The 20,653-nt window shown below is 42.1% G+C and overlaps 1 protein-coding gene across 5 annotated transcripts in view; it reads right to left on the bottom strand.

Moving 5' to 3' along the window:
- rnf144aa (ring finger protein 144aa) overlaps positions 1-20,653 on the bottom strand; it is a 76,445-nt gene that overhangs the window by 38,036 nt on the left and 17,756 nt on the right. For 3 of the 5 annotated variants that reach the window (XM_020530119.2, XM_020530120.2, XM_048596908.1), the window contains one exon: positions 384-460. The exons of 1 other annotated variant lie outside the window; for it this stretch is intronic. The gene's annotated coding sequence lies outside the window, so the exon portion shown is untranslated. Of the gene's footprint in view, positions 1-383; positions 461-10,978; positions 11,052-20,653 lie in introns of those variants that run through there. One more of the 5 variants, XM_048596909.1, reaches the window with a different exon arrangement.

Raw genomic sequence — 20,653 nt, 5'->3', positions numbered from 1 at the left:
CCTGTGTTGGTCTTACTTAATTAATCCACTTTTATCTAAGTGATCATTAATTTTTTCCTGGGCTATAATTTCTGATAGCTTTCTTACCTTTGAGTTTAAACCGACTGATCTGTAGTTGGTAGATTTATCTGTACACTCCTTTTTGAATAAGGGTCTAACATATACAAATAAAAATACATTATGTACGACCCTATTAAATGTCTGATCCCACAGGCTACAACTACCTCTTGGTACTTTTATTGTTTGCAGTATCATTTCTGATTATTTGTTGAACCATTTTCCTGTGGCTATTTAAAAGTCCAGTAAATAATTATATAAATCATTTTTACTCATATATAAATTCCTTAGCAATAATCCAAATTCAGCTTCAGTAATCTACTTACTGATGGACCAAGTTCCAAACGAGTTGGTGAACAAAGAAGTCATTGGTGGCTGATCTTAAACATAACATGAAACTGACCTGAAATTGACAAGTAAACAGTTGTAAAAACAAATGTTTTGATTATTTTCTGAGTCACACTACAATAATATCATGAATTGTCCAAACCCAAATGTTCTGCACAGTTTGTTTCTCCAAAGAGTGAGCTTACATTACTCCTATATACAGCTGCTTCATTAATACAATCACAAATAAAGATTGCCAAATATGTTTAATGTAGAATGATGCTTTACAAAAGGATGACAGAAACTAATTTTATAAAACATTACAAATCACGACATAAACCAATCTAAAATGTCAATATTTTCAAGTGCAGAATTATATTGCTTAACTTGAATCACCAAATAATCTTATTCTTCTAAATGTGAAGACTCAACTATCCGAGAATGATAAAGAACATAGGAAGAACATCCAGATGATCTTACCTCCGTCAAATCTTAGAACAATGAAGTTAACTTAATTTCTTTGCCATTCCACCATAATGCCATTTCCCGTAAAGTATCAATCCAATCACACTTTGAAAGATATTATTGAATCTAAACTTATCTTTTCATTCTGGATCGTAACAACAGGCTGTGTTAAAAAAAATGCTCACCCCACCTCTGGTTCCTTCACCTTAAATCTACTTCCTCTGATTACCAACTCTTCTGTTGTTGAAAACAGTTTATCTGCTTTACTTTTTCAATGATAGTTGATGATTTTTGATACCACTATTACATTTCGTTTAACTTTTTTCTTCTACGTGAGGCAAACTCCAGCTTTTCTCTAACTGAAGCTCCTCTGTCCTGATGTGATCCTTTTAAATCTGCTTCCACGTACTTGGCTTTCTTCCTAAAGAATTCTGTCCAGGTGAGACCTAACCAGTTTTTAAAAAAAATTGTTCATAGGATGTGGGCCTCATTGGCTAGGCTAACATATATTTCCCAGTGGGCAGTTAAGAGTCAAGCACATAGCTGTGGGCCTGAAGTCACATGTTGGCCAGACCAGGTAAGGACGGCCGTTTCCTTCACTAGAGTACATTAGTGAACCAGGTGGGTTTTTCCTAACAATCAACAACGATTTCCTATTCATTATTGGACTTCTCATTCCAGATTTCCTTTTTGAATTCAAACATCGTCATCTGCCATAGTAAGACTCAAACCCAGAACATTACCTCAGTCTCTGGACTAATAGGTCTAGTGACAATACTGCTAGGCCAATGCTTCCCCAACATTCCTTTTTGCTTTCTGTGCCAGTTTATAAAGCCAACGATTCTGTAAATTTTGTTTAAGAATAAGCCTTCTCAGCTTGCTCTTCCAGCTTCAAACATTTATAAAATACGTGTCAGTTTTCTCTGTTTCTGTAATCCTTAAATCGCATAAATTCAAATATTACTCTTTAATTCTTTGTACCAAAATGCATTACCTTGCACCTCTCTGCATTAAACTTCATTTGCCATGTGGTTGGCCATTTCACCAATCTAAAGCCCCCTGAAGTCAGGAATAACTGATTTATTAGGAAAAGACCAAATTCACAGAACGTTATGACTTATAATGAAAAAAAACAAAAAGTTAACTGTCTAACCATCATTTCAATAAATTAAAAAATTAAATTATGTTTCTTGTATTTTGAATGAACGAAGTAAAAATTAACAATATGCTTTGTAGAGTAGGCTCAAATATAATTTCTACTTTTTGAAATCCAAGATTCAAATCTGATATTATTCTTGTTCAAAATTTATCACCCTAACCAACCCGAGCACAGGCTGTTTGATTTTCGGCAGCTACCTTTTTTTTTAATTTTTAGGGGGCTCCTTTTTCGTTAACTCCTTCACTAAGGGCCAATGTCACTTAGTGACAATAACTCCTGTACTTGTGTGGATAAATGGGGAATTTTGATTTACATAGAAGCAGAATGGAAGAACTGACCAATTTTCCCATTCCCAACAGTCTTCACCACCGTCTTAAACTTAAATCCATAATATAAGTCATAGAGTCATACAGCATAGAAACAAGTCCTTTGGCCCACCATTACAATGCCCACCAACAAACACCAAGCAACAGTAAGCTCATTTACCTGCCTTAGTCCACAGCCTACGATGCCCTAGAATTTTAAGTACTCATCCAGATGCTTCTTAAAGGTTGCCTCATTATCCTGTCAGGCACCACTTTCCAAATATCTACTACCCACTGGGTGAAAAATAAAAATTCTCAAATCTCTAAACCACTTGCTCCTCACCTTAAACTTATACCCACTGATCTGAGGCACGTTTGCCAGAGGTGAGAGATTCTCACAATCTACTCTGTCTATACCTCTCATAATTTTGTATACCTCAATCAGACTCCCCCTGCTCCAAAACAAACCCAGCCTTTCCGGACTCTCCTCTTAACTGAGACTTTTCATCCCAGGCAACAAGGAAAACATTAATTTCCTAGGTACACAAACTATTTAAACTGCCACGAAATAACAGGCATAAGTTAGCACCAAATGCTTTTCTTCAAAATATGGCAAGCTATCGACCAAAGTACATCACCCTAAATTACATTTCCTACAGACTGGTGCAGTCATGGAGAAAATATAGCACGTTTGTCTCTCATAGAGACACTGCAATCCCAGTAATTCACAATGTGGAGGTGCCGGTGTTGGACTGGGGTGGACAGTGTCAGGAATCACACCACACCATGTTATAGTCCAACAGGTTTACTTTAAATCATAAGTTTCTAAAGTGCTGCTCCTTCATCATGGCACTTCCCTCCACTTCATCTGAAGAAGGAGCAGCGCTCAGAAAGCTTATGATTTTAAATAAACCTATTCGACTATACCCAGACAAGTAATTCACAGAAGACACATTTTAAAATGGGATAACACATGAATACAAATTTATTAAATAAAACTGTTCAGTATTAAATGACACAATTCACAGAGAGTTCATTACAATAACATCCACCACACTTCCCCTTTATATTGCAGCGCCAGAACTCCTGCAGTATTCATTTAGAGACTCCACATGTATTTGCAAGGAATTCGTTAACTTTGGTTTTCCAGTTTTGTGGTGAGTGTTTCCTTTTCTGAAGAGTTTGAACCTTTGTGGGTTCTCCACCCAACCCTGTTGCTCTCTCTCCACTTTGCCACCTTACTGTACCCTCAGCACTCAGGCTCTTGGCCTTACTCCCAACCTCAGATCTCACCTTGACTTCTTGATCCCGTTCTTTGGTCTTACTGACTGGTCTCGTGCCTCTGCTCAGCAGCTTCACTCCTCATCCTGTTCTCACTTCCTCCAGCCTTGCTGACAGCTGCCATTCACCATGACCCTCCAATCATGGAATAGTTTCTCTCACGCTTGCTGCCGACAGGTTCACAATGAACTTATCAAGAACAGGCACAGGAGTAGACATCATCTGACTGGAGGAGTGGTTTCCTATCATTTCCCTGCATTGATCTTAAGAGGTGACTTTTTTCATAACTACTTAGGAAGTCAAATCATACAAAGTCTACAAGTCACCTCACTTCCAAAACAGACTCCCTACTGAACTAACACTTTTACATGTCTGGGTTCACAGCCAAACATGCATCATGAATGCAATAACTAACATCAGTGGACCTTGGTTAAGCAGCAAAATAAAGCAATTCAGAATATACCTTAAAGTTTTGGCCATTGCTACAGCTAGTAGTTAGCTGACCGAGATTATTGGAATTCAGTTAAATTAATTTTTGTCTGATACAAATCGTAATTTGTAAAACTTGTCATTGATAAACTTCAAGTAAGAGTTATTTGATATAACTGTTTACTAGTTTGCATTTTTAATGACTAAAAAATTAGCATTCAGACGACATACCTATTTTGATCCAGTGTTGTCCAATAAGATTTCAATGTTCACTAAATTAATGGAAATAAAGTCATCAAATGTGCGAGGGCATGATATAAACTGTACGCAATGTGAAGAAAACTGGGTAATTTTTTTGGACACAGTTTTCAGTTTTAAACCATCAGCAATATCCTCCTTTCTCTGGCAATAGTCTTTAAAAGGATTTTGGAATTCTACAGTTCCATAAAGCAAGCTGCATATCCTGCTGCAAACACAATCTGTTGCCTGAAGTGTATGGTTTCTGACTGTTTGCTCCAGTTTATTAAAAAATATCAAGAGTAGACGGTCTTGATTTAGGTCAGATTGATACATTATGAGACTCAGGAAGGGAAAAGACAAGAACTGACAACTCCCTACATTTCGGCTTCTGACTCTTGCCTTAAAACACACTGTTGCCAGGCAATGACAAGGAGGATATAGACATTTAGTATACCTTTGGCAAATTGTCAAACTTCTGTAATTTCTCTTTTAACGCCAATAGCAACCTATACATTTCAATAACTCATTTCAACAGGTCTATTCAGAAGGCTGAACATATTTAGATGTTGCTGGAGCATCCCACCTTTCCAAAATTGCACATTTCAATCTTCACTGATGTGCAATGCAGTACTATTTGCTTCTTGTGTACATCAATCAATCTTGCAAAAATGATCAACTGTTAGTTGAACAAAGCCAAGTCCTTCCGTTAGCAGTCCTCACTGGAAACCTTAAGAATATCGAGGGCACAGCCCTTTTGAAGGCCAACTCTGCTTTAAAAGCACTTCACATTTATCTAACAAATCTAAATGCATTGTCATTTATCGAGAGAAAACAGCAAAAGAAGATGTCAAACTATTCTTCTTGTTTCCTGGAGCAAGCTGCCCTTCAACATCGAGATCACGGGAAATCTGACAACTGAACTAGACTCTGATGTAGTCACTGACACCTCTCTTATAGCAACATAGCTGATTCTTTCATGTAGAATTAAGGATGGACAGTGAATAGTAGTCAAGTGAGGAACACCATATTTATAACGACTGCTGAAACTATAACACAACTTAGTACTGTCTGCTTCTTAAAAAGAACAGCAATTTGCTACAAGGCGAATATCTTGGACAATAGTTTTAACTTGACATTACTGGATAGATAGTGCCAACACTGGTGTTGGTCGGGGGGGGGATCCCTGAAAAAAAACACATCCAAGTGCAAGTATAAGTAAATGATGGTTTTATTTGTTTTTAGAACAATATATTTTTAATTTCTATTGCTGCTCAATCGAACTTCAAAAGATGTAATCACAGAATGTCCTTCTATTTATTTAATATTAGACAGTCGCCTGTTAGGATTAGACATATGCATAATGTGATCCATCAGGTTCTCAGAATTCGCACTTTGAATCCATCAATTAGATAATCACTGAGGGGGCCACAGAATTCAAAATACTGCTGAGATTGGTTACAGGACTGGCTCAGGAGAAGAGGGGTGGTAGAATGTGTCTAGGATTTCCTCAGTTACCTAGCAATTGTAATAACAATTGTAATTGCTGTTGTCCTTTACTGGTAAAAGAAAATAAAAGACTTTGCATCCAAACGTGTAGGTTGATTAGAACCTGGGGTTGCACAACATTTACCTCTGAAAGTGATAAAAACCCGTCTACTTTGGCTGAAGCTCATAATGTGTGGATTCTAAAGTTGGCACAAATGTGTGAAGCCAGGGCTGGAGGTTGCTGCGGTTATATTCGTCACTGAAGTTGCTTGTTGGTTATATGTTATACTTTTAGCTTTGCTGTGTAGTTAAACTCAGTAATAATCTGCAGTGTTGTAGATTTATCCTTTAATTATTAACCTACTCAGCTTAGCAATTAATGCAAGAGTCTCCAAAGTATAAATTATTAGCAATATTAACTACAAAGTAAAGCTCAACCACTGGTACCAAGTTCCTTACAACTTCAGGGACAGACCATAACTCAACCATATCATCGTTTGGGGAGATTTACATGTTGCAATGAAGCTGAACTTTGCACAATATTTTGAAAGGTCTCTTTTAGCTTCAGGTGAAACAGAATGATCTGATAAGGGAGATATTAAAGCCATAATAAATAGCTACGGCCCATGTGATTGGTGATTACAGGATAGAAACACAAACAAAGCCTGAATGACGGATATCTTACCTTGAAACAGGAACACTCAGAAAAATTACTGTTTTTGTGTTGAGACGGGGATGTATGAAAAGCACCTAATGCAGTCCAGAGAATAAGTCAAAGCAGCTGGTGGTTGAAACAAAAGGACTGTTAGAAGGAGATAGTAGGAACTGCAGATGCAGTCTAGAAGGGTCTAGGCCCGAAACGTCAGCTTTCCTGCTCGGCCTGCTGTGTTCATCCAGCTCTACACCTTGTTACCTCAGACTGTTAGATGGAGTTTTCTTTTCTTTTTAGAAGTAAGTGGACAGAACAGGAACATTGGAGATTTAAAGAACAAGTTGCTGAGCTGGGCCTTGCAATTTGGAAAATAGGGTCTAAATAACAGGGTCTGGTGGAACAAATTTTGAACAATACACGAGGTTTCAAGCGGGTATTTTAAGAAGTGAACCTGCTTGAGTGGTTTGGATCAGGGAGGGACAGTTTCTGTAATGCTACAGTTCTGCTGGAACGATGGTGCACAACAAAAGGGGTTGTAAGACGTATCTTGATTGCGAAATGTGAAAGTACTTGTTCATAGAATCCCTAAAGTGTAGATAGGCCATTTGGTCCATCGAGTCAATACAGGGTGTTGGGGAGGTGTGCGCGTATGGTGGGGAGGCAAAGTGCCAATGTGTTTTATTGTGCTGTTAAGTACCCTCATCAGGAGGGTGAGGGGATGTGGGTCATCAACTGTTATGTGCCTGCTTGACTATGAGAGTTTGTGTTCTCTTCTGGAAGAACATGGACGGCAGAGCTTCTTTGTCTATTTTGCCAGTTACATTTGCTAGCATCAGGGTGCTCGATATGTTTCACTACACGTCCTCTCGCGTGTGTTCTGATCAGCAGATTGTTGAGGCCAGCAAACAGACTAATTACACCTTTAGAGCTTTTCACCCCTACCACATCGGCCAAAACTGGGGAGCAGTGGTACATAACAGCCGGGCCACCTGGCCGACTTACCTGAAAGCAAAAACACAATCGTGGGGTTGGGCACAAAGTGGACAGACATTAGATCCAAAACCACAGGGCTGAGAAACTACAATTTGAGTTCTTGAAAAATCAATGTTAGCATTACGTTATAAATTATTAAAATGGAAAAACAAAATCAATCTTAACAATGGTGTTCAGAAGACCGATCCCAACCTGTTGCTGAGCTTCTGTGTACTAAGGCATGACATACACTGCTGATTCAAATCATAATAGTACAATGCAATTATTTATGTATCTTCTCATGTTGAGTGACAGGATTGTTAGCATTATAAAAAGCTGATACTGCCTACATGCTTAACAGGTACTGCATCCAAATGTTGACATTTAAAATGGATTTATATGTAGTGTTGCAAGCCATTTAATATTTTCAAAATGGAGTGGATTGAATACATTAAAAACAAGCAAATGAAAGTTTTTTTTAATAAATGATAATAATGTTTGCAAATTGCTAACTTATTTATTAGTGGGAACAGTGAAATGGTTTTGTGGTTAATGAAATAAAGACTTCCAATGCAAAGAAAGTAGACTCCTGATAAGGGAATGGAATACAAAAATAGGGAGGTTTTGCTAAAACTACGCAAGGCACGAGTCAGACCAGAGCTGGAATACTGTGAACAGTTTTGAGCACCTTACCCAAGGAAAAATATATTGGTGTTGGAGGTGGTCAAAAGAATGTTCATTATGTTGGTACCAGGTATAGATGGACTGTCATATGAGGAGAGGTTGTGTAGATTTACTCAATGGATTATCGAAGAATGAGAGGCAACCTTTTTGGAACATACAAGACTTCCAGTGGACTTGACAAGATAGATGCGGAAAGAAAGAGAGAGAGCACATGACAGACCGTGAGAGTGAGAAAGAGTGTGTCAGACAGAAAAAGAAAAAGAAAGCACAAGAGAAACAGCATGAGAAAGAGAGTATGAAAGGGAGAAAACATGAGAGAAAGAGAGTGTGAGAGAGAAAAAGAGAGCTTCAGAGACAGAGAGACTGAGCAGATGAGGATTCTCAGTCTAGAGCTGCCCATGCTCTGCAATTCGCTCCCTAAACTTCTCTGCCCCCCCATTCCTAAGGTGCTCTGATGAACGTGTTTCTTTAACCAATATTTTTGACAATGGCCTTAGTATGTCCATGTGTCACTTGGTGGCAAGTTATAACACTCTTGTGAAGCACTTTGACAGAGGAGCTACGTAGACAGATGTTGTTTCAGATGCTATTAAATATGGCGATAGGTTGCCATAAATGTCATGTCAGTAGATGGAAGAATGACAGAAATTATTTTGGATATCTGGGGGAATAGTGCATCACAGATAGTTGCAAAGCCTGGTAACATGGCCACCTGAGGTTAAAAATGGAATGACTGTCAAAATGAAGCCAAGCAACCGCATGGTAGTAGTTCACTGACCAAGGCTACCCTCAGTGAATTGGGCGCACACTTCTTATCCTGCCTTTGTTAAAACTGGAAGTGGGTAAGATGGTTCTTTTTCCAGCTCTGACATGATCCTAATCCACTCATTTTTGAGGATTCAGCACCACAATTCTGCAACGTGCACAGAGAAGAACAATGGAAAAGACAAATAACAAATGACCTGGTTTCAGTAAGAGGCAAGTGTCACTGTTGTATGCTCTTGCACACTCAAGGCAAGGGCATCAAAGTGCTCATCCATAATATCCGAGCAGACAGTCAAGGACTTGGGACAGACATCGTGGAGGAAATGGTAGGAGTGGTGATGACTGTTGGTCTGAAACAGAATCTGGGGTAGCGGTGGGTGCCATGATTGGACCTGCTGTAGATCTAGATCTGTAGTTGAGATACAGGACTGTATGGACCTGTATGGGTTTATCTGTATGACCCACACAGATCAAAACCAGAAATGATACTACTCACCATAACGGACCAGACAGAATAAATTCCAAGCAGAGCAGAAATACACCGCTTTATTGGAAGCTCCACTGATGATGTCACCTAGCATGGTGACGAAATATCTGAACAAGAACAAGCCAGCTCGGTGAGCAAGTCAACAACCTCACCAACAACCCAAGCTACAGATCTTTGCCGAAACTTTAAACCAGCAAAAACCTTCCCAATTAGACTGGGGGCAGGCTTACAGGCTACAGTGGCAACCGGGTATCAATTAGGCTCATTAACAAGTTCAGTGGTGGATCGAGGATTAGCTCAGGGAGGGGATGGGACACGTCGATGAGGAGCTGTACAGTCAAGCACTCTCAAGGGACCTGCCATCAGACAGAGGTGGTTGCTGAAAGCTACCCTCTGTCCCCATACCTTTGACCAAATTGCACTGCCATCCTGTTCTCCACCTCAACTCGCCTTTGGTCTGGGGTCCCAACTCTGTGGGTGCAGCAGCAGGAGAAGCTGCTGGTAGCTCCTGACAGACAAGCCCCGACAGTCAGACAGGATTCCAGTAAAGCTCGAAGAAATATTTCCCAGCACTAGGCAATTAAAGCTTTGAGAAATGGGTAGTAGATAATCTCATGCAGTGTGTGCCAAAGTGATTTCAAACATGCATCTAAAATGGTATCTGAACAATAAACAAACTGGTTGCATGGCAAAGCAACAACTAATACTGGGATCAATTGCATCAATCTCATGTTGCAATTCTGTCATTGAGTAACAGTGTCCCACTAGATTACAACTGAAATTTGTTTTGCAATACACAGGAAAATGAAAGAGGGGTTTTCAAACAGTGTTTACACACAGGAAGTTCCAGAAGTACAAAACCATTTCCACAATGTACTGACTCTAAACTTACAGAGGTACAAAGGCTCAAAGTATTTATAACACAAGAAGCAGGAACAGGAGTAGGCAATTCAGTCTCTAGAGCCTGCACTGCCATTTAATATGATAATGGCTGATATCATTTGGTCCCAGACTCCACTCTCCTTCCCACTCTCAATAACCCTTCAACCCATTATTAATGAAAATTCTGCATCTCCTGAAGCAAAGCAAGATTCTGTTCTTTTCGAGTTTTCTCTTCTCTGATGTATCAGGTCCCACCCAACTCCAGATTGAAATGCATTCACACAATAATAGTGGTGCTAAGAATAACAGCAGTACAATGAATTCTTCCACGGAGTCAGGAAACTATATTTCACAAAATCGGTAGTTGTGCTGGAGGTGCGCACGGTTAAGTTCTAAATTCCATGCAGCATTTACAAGTGCAATTATGCTACACTTGTGTGCAGCAGCTGACACCAATGACCTATAAGAAGCACATACATGTGACAACACGCAAGTTACACTCCAGGCTGCTAAAAAGTTGTCCTCTTTAAGACATAGCTCATACATGGCTGAACAAAGGAAATTAAATGTACCGTGCACTAAAATGAGCAAGACATGTACAACAAAAAGGATATTGATTGGCTTTTGAACTGTGCATCTATTTGCTCCCACTTCTTCCCCTTTCTATGTTAGCAAGGGAACAGACTACTTATAGTAGCTCTAAAGATAAGCACATACAGTTAATAAGGCAGTGGAAGAGCACTGCTTTTTACAGAAAACGGCAGGTAGGAGGTTGTTGACTTGCTTACCGAGCTGGTTTGTTCTCGTTCATAACACGCTAAAAACTGCCAGACAATGGGAAACCTTTGCCAACTGACCGAGCTCTACCCGCGAACAACTTCACTTTCTCCACGAATGCCTCAGAAACCAGGTACTGCCCTGCAGCGTGAAGTACAAACCTTCACTCAGCAACTCACAGGCTATAAAATAGCTGAACAGAACGGACTCAGAATGCTACGAGCAATGATTAATGATGCCCATAACCGACTCCACAGCTACAAATGGGAAATTTCACGCCAAATATCACAGTATCTAAACTCTACGGACCAGCAGTGGACTACAATCCTAGAGCAGGCCATCACCATCAATCAACACAAAACCAAAACTAAGAAGAGACACAAGCTACAGGAGAAACTTACCAAACTGATCCACCACAAAGACAAAGACAACAACAAACCGGATACATGGATAAGAAACCTATCCAGCAGACAACTCACAGAAACTGAGAAAGCTCTGCTATTATGCGGACTGAACAATAACCACAAAGATGCAAACTGAACAGACTTCATGGCCGCTCTGGAGAATACATTAAAAGACAACAGACGCACGGACGAAAAACAAGCATCCGACAAACTATAAACCCCACACTACACACAAGGAACAAAGCGGACAACCTGAACACATCAGAGAGAAAAGCACTAGATAAACTCAAGAAAGACAATCCTAGATAGTAAGAACTGCCGATGTTGGAGTCTGAGATAACAAGGTGTAGAGCTGGATGAACACAGCAGGCCAGGCAGCATCAGAGGAGCAGGAAAGCTGACGTTTCGGGTTGGGACCCTTCTTCAGAAACATCATAATCCTACCAGCAGACAAAAGGCGCATGACCATCATCATGAACAAACCAGACTATGTTAAGAAACCAGAGGCACTGCTTGCAGATACAACCATGAACGAGAACAAGCCAGCTCGGCGAGCAAGTCAACAATCTCACCCACAACCCCGAGCTACAGGTCTTTGCCAAAACTTTAGACAGCAGGTACTTCCAAAACTGCATAAGGGGATCCATATTCTATACAGATTACCATTACACAACTTAAAGGTTTTCCACAAAATAAAAGAAAGAACTGCGGATGCTGGAATTCTGAAATAAAATAGAAATTACTGGAGAAACTCAGCAGGTCTGGCAGTATCTGTTTTTCTCCACAGATGGGTTGTTAGTTGTTTACCTCACAGAAACCTGCTGAGTTTCTCCAGCAATTTCTGTTCTTTGTTAAAGACTTTCCAGTTGTTTCTTGATAAATAAACTGGGCTGCAAGGAGATTACAAAGCTTACGAAGGTACTAGGACCAGGGAATTTATCGGATTTCCACGAACTATTCAGCAGGAGTTTCAGCTGCATAACAGCATTACACTACGTTGTAAACAGCAGCAAAAATAAAACAATGCTTTAATTCATTCATTTTCACTTTTTAATCACAGTATTAGTTGCTGCTTTGCCATGCAACCAAATTTGTTTATTGTTCAGATACCATTTTAGATGTATATTTTAAATCAATTTGGCAAAAATCCATGAGATTATCTGCTACGTATTTCTCAAAGCCAGTTCTCTCTAATTGCCTAATGCTGGCTCTTGATCTGCCTTGCCATGAAAATAAATGGATAACAAAAATTATTTGTAATATCTCACTGAGCTTAAAACAGAGCCTAATAATAAGGAAACAGAGAGACGTACTGTTAACAAATCTTGTACTTTTTAGTTCCAATTTAGATAGCAGTGAATAAGTAACAGTTTAAAATAACAGTGGAAGGGTACATGCACTCCAAATAGTATTCAGACTTCTTAAATAAAAAAAAACTGTACCTAATTTTCCAGAAATACAACTACTCAACTTCATCCAGTGATCCCAAGTTCTAGAACTACTCAATACATACCTTAGCTGCCCCTCTGGAATAGTTCACAGGGCTCCAATGATCACTAGAAACGTCTGTCAACTATCTGCCTAACAAATTCCTTCCACAGATAAACACCTGCCTATTTTTGTCCTATTTACTTTGGTGATGGCTAATAGTGCAGATGGCAAGGGGAGGGCTACAGACCATAATTATACACCAATGACTAGTTTACATAAATATCTTGTATGAAGATACAAACTTTCAATTTTTTTTGGCAAAAATGCAAACTCCATTCAGAGCTGTTAAGAGGCAAAATCAGCAAAGGCTGACTTACTATCAAGACAGGAAATAGTCACTTTTTTTTACATCCTCATCCAATTGTCAAGTGTAAGTTTTTCAGAGATCCAACAGTTGTAGAACTTTCAATACTTCTCAATCCACCATAAAGGATCAGGGACTGGGAAATATGGGAAGCTACCAACAATTTCCTTGTGACAAACTCCATCTATCAAAAGGCAGGCTTTGAAGTGCTACAGCCACAGTGGTCCTTGGTAAACACGTTCAGTCCCCGCCAGGATCAGTGCACAGACAGCTTCCATTATAGGGGCCTCAGTATAAACCCCTTGTGCGCTTGTGGAGGAACAGAAACAATGTCATACATCCCTTCAACAGATTAAAACATGAAGTTGCCATGGTCCCAGAGAACCATCGGGCTGCTCTCTGATTAGAGAAAGATGACTGCTGGTGGTTTAACCTGAGGGACACCCCACCTCAGGCGAAGGGAGAGGTCAAGAAGGCAAGTTCCTCATGATGGCCTCAGCCATTGTGGGAACTGAACCCACACTGTTGGCATCACTCAGCTTTGCAAACCAGCTGTCCAGCCCACCACTTTGAAATGACTAAGTGGTTAACTAATCACATTCAGCTCAGAAAACTAGTAGGCTCTTGCTTTACTTCAGGGATTTACATTCGCTAAATAGTAAAATAATAAATATTTCAGATTTGTCCCATCCCAGTTCAACTCTGTGGTCTCCTGAAGCTGCTGCCTCCTGTTGGGGTACATCATAATTGCATCGTTATCCCTGTAACACCCAATTTCAGTGAGGCCAACCTAGATTTCACACAGTTTAGTCACCCATGGAACATGTCACAACTGATAACAATTCTTTCAATACAGACATGTACTTAGTAAGAGGATAGCCATTTTAGTGCCTAGTGATAGTACGTTCCACCTCTACTGGTGCATTAGCTAATATAAAGAGATAGAAAAAAAAATAGTAATATATAATGTAAAGATGCTAATGCTAGAGAAGATATAAATGAAATCAAATTATACCAGAACTCAGATTAGATCTAGCAGAAAACAGACCAGATCATTTTGAAGAAAGAGAAGGCTGAGGCATGATCTAATACACACATATAAAAATTATGAAGTGTTTCATGATGTAGGCCAGTGCTTCCAAACCACTTTACACTGTGGCCCCATTTTGAGGCCTGAAAATTCAGTGATAGGTGGGAACAGAAGGAAAACATCAGTAAGAGCTGAGAGAGGAGACTGTGCCATTGTTGTCTCAAACACATAAAACTATGATTTTAGCTCACAATGTCCCTGAGCGTCCCAATCAGAAACTGACCAAGTGTCATTTTCATCGAGTTCCAGGAGAGTTCTCTTCGTGAGGCCTAGCAGGTTTTCTCATGCAATTGTCTTGATCTTGCCTCATTGACTACCTACCACGCCCCTCTATGGCATCCCTCTTATCCTACACTAGACTGATTCTCCCACCCGCCTTAAGAAGATGTGCTTGCCATTGCTGGGATATCCTGGCACCCTGGCGCAGGTGCCATTGTTAAAAGGCAGATGTACACCAGTCAAGCACTGGGAGTCTGGAGCTGCCCTGCACAGTTGGAGACTTTTGCCCTAGATATGGCAGACATGGGCAAATTGACATGCCACATTTCAGACAGGAACCAGAGGGTCCTGGTGAATTGGGCAGTAAGGGGAGGGAGCTCCTCTTCCCCTAAAACTGGCGGAAGAGGTCACAACAGCAGACACTGTCAGCCTGGTCCCAGGTCGACAGCAACGTCCATGCAGTCTCTACAGTCCATAGAAACACCCAGCGGTTTTGCAAGACGGTCAATGACCTTCTCCATTTTACCAGGTCACTCTGCCACCTCACCAGACCTGCTCCTGCACCCACCTCCCACCAAGACTCATGTTCTACGACTCTCATCATCACCTGCTTCCCCTCACTTGGCCTCTGTGCTGCCTACTCTTTCACACGGGACACCTCCCCACCTATCCCTCCAACCTACACCAGCACTACGAGCTGTGGCATCCACTTTAATTTCACTCAGTCCCTTCCTTTCTCTCATTCCAAGTGAAATCGAGCCATAAATGGTCTGAAAGAGCCAGGATGGTGATGGGGTATCTGACATTTGGCTGCTCCTCACCTACAAGGAGGAACATCTTGACCCTCGCCTTTGAAGACTGGCACCATCCAGCGGAGATGCTGAAAACACTGTTTCACTGTAGTGTTGCTATCCCAACACCCCAATTGTGGATGTATTATCAACAAAGCAAAACATCTACCCCTTTGATAGCGACAAATTCTCTCCTTTATCTCCTGCAGTTATCAGCAGGAATGCCATGGTCTCTGTGGCCCAGAGGGCAGTGCCGCAAGAATTGTCTTCCTTCACCTCTGAGGAGCAGACCATGGACGCCAGTAAGGCAGCCTCTTGCATGCCCACCCAGCTCAGTTGGCATGTTACTTTAATTAGAATTGGTGAGCACTTCACCGCCATGTCTCTGCAGCTGGTCAAGGGACCAGGCCCTTGCTCAGCATCAGGCAGGAGAGGATGTCACGGTGGCAGGAACTGGGGACATTATCGATATGCGAGCAGTGGGCAGGTCTGTCTGTCAGGATGGCAGCGATGCCTTTGGGGCCCTGCTGCCTCAGGCATGCTGAGCATCTGGCTGCCTCCATGGTCATGCTGGCAACTACCAATAGAGAGCCTGGTCTACCACACTCGGAGTCTAATGGATATGTGCACAGACCTGCGCTCCGTTGCTCTAGTGACTGGCGTTCAGGCCATTCAGCAATGTGTCAGGTGACTGAGTAACTCTGAACCCACTCCAGGTTCTCCATCCTCACAAGGCAGGGCAGTGACAGTAGACACAGCCAAAGGAACCAACACATACAAAGGACATACATCCCACAGGAGGCTCATCTTGGGACACTCTGAGGTGGCCGGGCCTTCCACCTCTACCCTACCTTCTGCCATCAACCCTCTGGAAGTTCAAGCTGAGGAGGCGCACCTGGCCTCTGGACAGGTCACACCCAGAATGTTGGGACTCTCGGGACAAAAATGCCCTGGCGGTCATCTCTCCAAGCTTCCCGGGCAAACAGGCTAGAGAAGGCTCCCTCCGCGCCAGCTGTGGAATCGGGACTGTATTGAGATGGAGTGGGAAGGAAAGAAAGATGACGACCTTCTGAAGTCACAGATGGCACAGGTGATACATGAATGTAAATAAGTTTTCAAATGCATAATTACACATTCACTCTTCACCATAGGCTGTATGTGTGAGAATGTGCGTCTCGACACAACCACTACACTGAGGGTACAAAGCCTTTAGTGCTGCATGATGTTTGATGGTCCAAGGTGTGAAGTGAGCAGCTCTTGCAACATGTGCAGGTCTGAGTGAATTGCTACTTTGGCAACTGCAGTCGATCTTTCAAGATAGCAAAACACTGCTCGTGTATCAGAGCCATTTAGTGAGATTGATTCATTATGTTACATGAGATAGCAAGAACTGCAGATGCTGGAGTCAGAGATAACACAGTGTGGAGCTGGAAGAGCACAGCAGGCCAGGCAGCATGAGAGGGGCAGGAAAGTTAACGTTTCACGTCGGGACCTTTCCTGATATGTGTTTGAGGTAAGGATTTGGACACCAGACAAAACTGAACTCTGACACTTCTGGTGTGGTCACATCTGCTTTCATCTCCATTGTGACTTGTTATTTACAACAAAAGAGAAGGAAACAGCAGTTGTTCCTTGATTAGTGAGTCTCACACTCAGCTTATTATTGGTGCACTTCCAGATGTAAGCATTCCTTCCCATTTTGCCCCTACCCCAGCCCAGGCATCTTGAGTAAATATGCCAGAACTAGGAGTCCAATGCCAACCCCACCCTTTCTTTTCAATGCTCTATCATTACATCCCTTTGAATATTGAGTGGCCACCCTTTTCACATGGTAATCTCCTATGCCCCAAATCCCTGTAATTAAGTTCCCCAGCTTCCCTCCTTCCCTCTGCAGTGGCCCGATTATTCCCAGACTTTCAGTGGAAGCATTCCACTGCTGGGCAGCCCAGAACAATGAGTGACCAGATTCCCTGAACGTGCACATCCAACTCTGCAAATTGGGTGCACCGACCCACAGCACCGAACATGTCCCACTTCCCAGGGCACAGAGGCACAGACAACCTGACCATGACTACCCCGAGCCCAAATGACTGTGACCAAGCCCCTGCAATTATATCCGAGGTTGCCCTTAATATACTATGCTGGGACTTGGTGCCTGGAAGTTTCTTCCTCAACTTGACTGAGGGCTACTCTCCTTTGAATCATGGCCATTTGGTTGAAGCTTATGCAGTGCCTTTGGCATGGAACATGGTACAGGTGTTACATTGATGTAGCAACGTGCTATACAGCAACATGTCCACCTTCTTGATTGATGACTGCTGACAACTATGACAAGCTGTGTGGCGCTGTGTCAGCACTAAAAGGCAAGTCAACAAATAAGTACTGTGAGCCTTTATGGTGTGCTGAAGGGGAAAATGTGCTAAAAGGCAAGGCAGGGATGCTGTGAACATCAAAGCAGATGCAAAGTGAGTGAGTGTTAAGAGGCAAGTGACCAGCCCTGAAATACAGCCTGTTCCAAACCGTGACCTGGATGCCTGTGCACGCAATAAAGTGTCCTTGCAGCATCAGTGCAATGAAAAATGCTAGTGCACTCCGAGTTGCAGCAATCACGTGCAGAAGCGAGCTGCAAATGGTTTGGACATGTGCCACGATGATGCAATGAGGCTGTTAACATGTTGGCTGCCGATGTCTCTGCCCTTGAGGTGTGTAGCTCCTGTCTATGGAGCATGCTCCGAGATGTTAGGGCCAGGTCTCCAACGTGGAGGTCCACAGAGACAGCAGTGAGCTGGAGTTGCCAGGTACCCACTCTGGCTTTCATGTTAGGAACTGTCAGCATCTAGTTTCTATCTGACAGGTGGCAGTACCAAGTAATGCATGTTATAATTAGAATTTATTGTCACATGTTCTCGTGTACAGAAGTACATGAGCAGTGAAAAGCGTACAATGTCGCCATTCTTGGCGCCACCTTAGGTACAAAGATACCTAGGTACAAAATCTTAGGTACAAAGTAGAGAAATAAGGAAACAATGATAAACATCACAGTCCGACTTAGTATAAAGTAGAAAAATAAAGAAATGAAGTTAAAAGTTAAACATCACAGTGCTTCTTAACATTAAGTAAAATAAAGTTAAAAGTTCATTAGTTTTTTTTAAGTGCTTAGCCATGCTGAGCTCGCACTTCCTACAAGGGCTCGATCTCCTCCACTTTGACCTATTCTCTGGGAGACCTCAGGCTGCCTTGCTCTTGCTACTACTGCAGATGCCAGGGGACATCCCTCACAGCCATGTTGGGCTCACTCTTCCTGCATTGGATTTGATCTACGACTGTTAAAATCTCGATCTGGACGCCCAGGCACTGCCACGCTCTGGACCTGACAAAGCCGCGATGCTGCCTCCATGAACGAGCTCTCTTCAGAAGATAAGTTCAATCTCCCTGTGTTTGCGGCCGCCACAGATGCTTGGGGAGTTGGGTGGGGGGGAATCATCTCGCACCATCTCGTTGGGCTCGCTCTGCTTGCGATGGCTCACTCTCCTCTGCGCTAATCTCCTCCACACTACACCTTGAACAGGGCAGCAGAGTGGTGACGCTGATTGGCTGACGTGAGGAAGATCTGCATCAGTGCAGTCACTGCTTCCAGAAGGTGGTTTGTGGAGGGGTTGCTGTCAAGTGACAGTTCAACCCCAAACACTTCTTCAGTGTTTCCCTCCCTATGTCCTCCTCTAACCAAAAAAAAAAGCACACAGCCACTGCTGTGAGGACGAGAAGCAAAGGGAAAGGCCATGCTAAATTGCCTGTAGTGTGTTCAGTGATATGTAGATTAGGGGGATGGGTCTGGTTGGGATTATCTGAGGATCAGTGTGAACCTATTGGGCCAAAGGGCCTGTTTCCACACTGTAGGGATTCTATGATGTAATGTGGCTACACAGATCTCCTTCGCGCTCCACAGAAGGTACGTTGATTAAAGTAAGCAAACAGTGAAAGAAGGAAACAATGTAAAAGTGAACAGAGGAGATGAGCGCTGGGCAGGAGCTCTCACGCTGTACAACGCACTCTCCACTGCCATCTTGTATTAAACATCATCCTTGGACTGCTGAGATGAGATTAAGTAATCAGAAGGGCGATAATGAGCGATAAACCATGTTAATGGGCCTCTCACTGCTCACTCATGAAAATCTCATCTTGACATCCAACACTTGGTTATAAACAGGACTTTATTGTTTTTGAAGTTGAAAAGGGCCTCGTGGACATCTCATTAGGTTTTCCCAAATTCCCTACCAAAGCCCATATTGTTCTGGGGCTGGGAAGATTCTGCACGTAGAGATGTTTCCTCTTTCAGGGGTCTAAAACTGGAAATATAAATCCAAGATAATCAGAGAATTCAGGAGGAAGCTCCTTACCCAAAGTGCAGTGAGATTGTAGAACTTGCTACGACATGGCGTACTTGAAGGGTTTTGTATTTTATGATTGTGATTGAGGTCAAAACTATTTAACAGAATGTAGCCAGTTACAAGGGAGATGTTTGGGTGAAAATATGGAGTAAACTAGTGAGGAGAAAAATAAGTAAGAGACTGACTCAACTATTTAAAGATGCACGCACAACAGAGACAGAGATACAAATTATTCAGTTCCAAATGGCGTATTACATCTAGAAAACAAAATGTGGTGTTAGCTATTTCTTCCCTATGCAAACTCAGTCTATGAGTTACAATAGAAACATAGAAAATAGGTGCAGGAGTAGGCCATTCAGCCCTTCAAGCCTGCACCACCATTCAACATGATCGTGCAATCTCAGTATCCCATTCTTGCTTTCTCCGCCTACCCCTTGATCCCTTTAGCAGAAAGGCCACATATAGCTCCCTCTTGAATATATCTAACAAACTGGCTCCGACAGCTTTCTGTGGGAGAGAATTCCACAGGTTCACAACTCTGAGTGAAGAAATTCTTCCTCATCTCAGTCCCGAATGTCTTACCCTTTATTCTTAGACTGTGACCCCTAGTTCTGGACTTCCCCAACATCAGGAACATTCTCTCCACATCTAGTCTATCCAGTCCCATCAGGATTTATATATTTCTATGAGATCCTCCTTCATTCTTCTAAATTCTAGTGAGTACAAGCCCAGTCAATCCAGTCTTTCTTCATTTGTCAGTCCTGCCATCCCGGGAATCAGTCTGGTCAACGTTTACTGGACTCCCTCAATAGCAAGAATGTCCTTCCTCAGACTAGGAAACCAAAACTGCACACAATACTCAAGGTGTGGCCTCACCTATATAACTGCAGCAAGACATCCTTACTCCGACACTCAAATCCTCTTGCTATGAAGGAGAGCATGCCATTAGCTTTCCTCACTACCTGCTGCACCTGCATGCCAACCTTCAGCGACTGTTCC

Source organism: Rhincodon typus, chromosome 5, assembly GCF_021869965.1.
Source record: "Rhincodon typus isolate 14 chromosome 5, sRhiTyp1.1, whole genome shotgun sequence".
Classification (NCBI taxonomy): domain Eukaryota; kingdom Metazoa; phylum Chordata; class Chondrichthyes; order Orectolobiformes; family Rhincodontidae; genus Rhincodon; species Rhincodon typus.
Note: the sequence above shows the minus strand (reverse complement) of the source record. Positions and strands in the feature narration are given on the sequence as shown.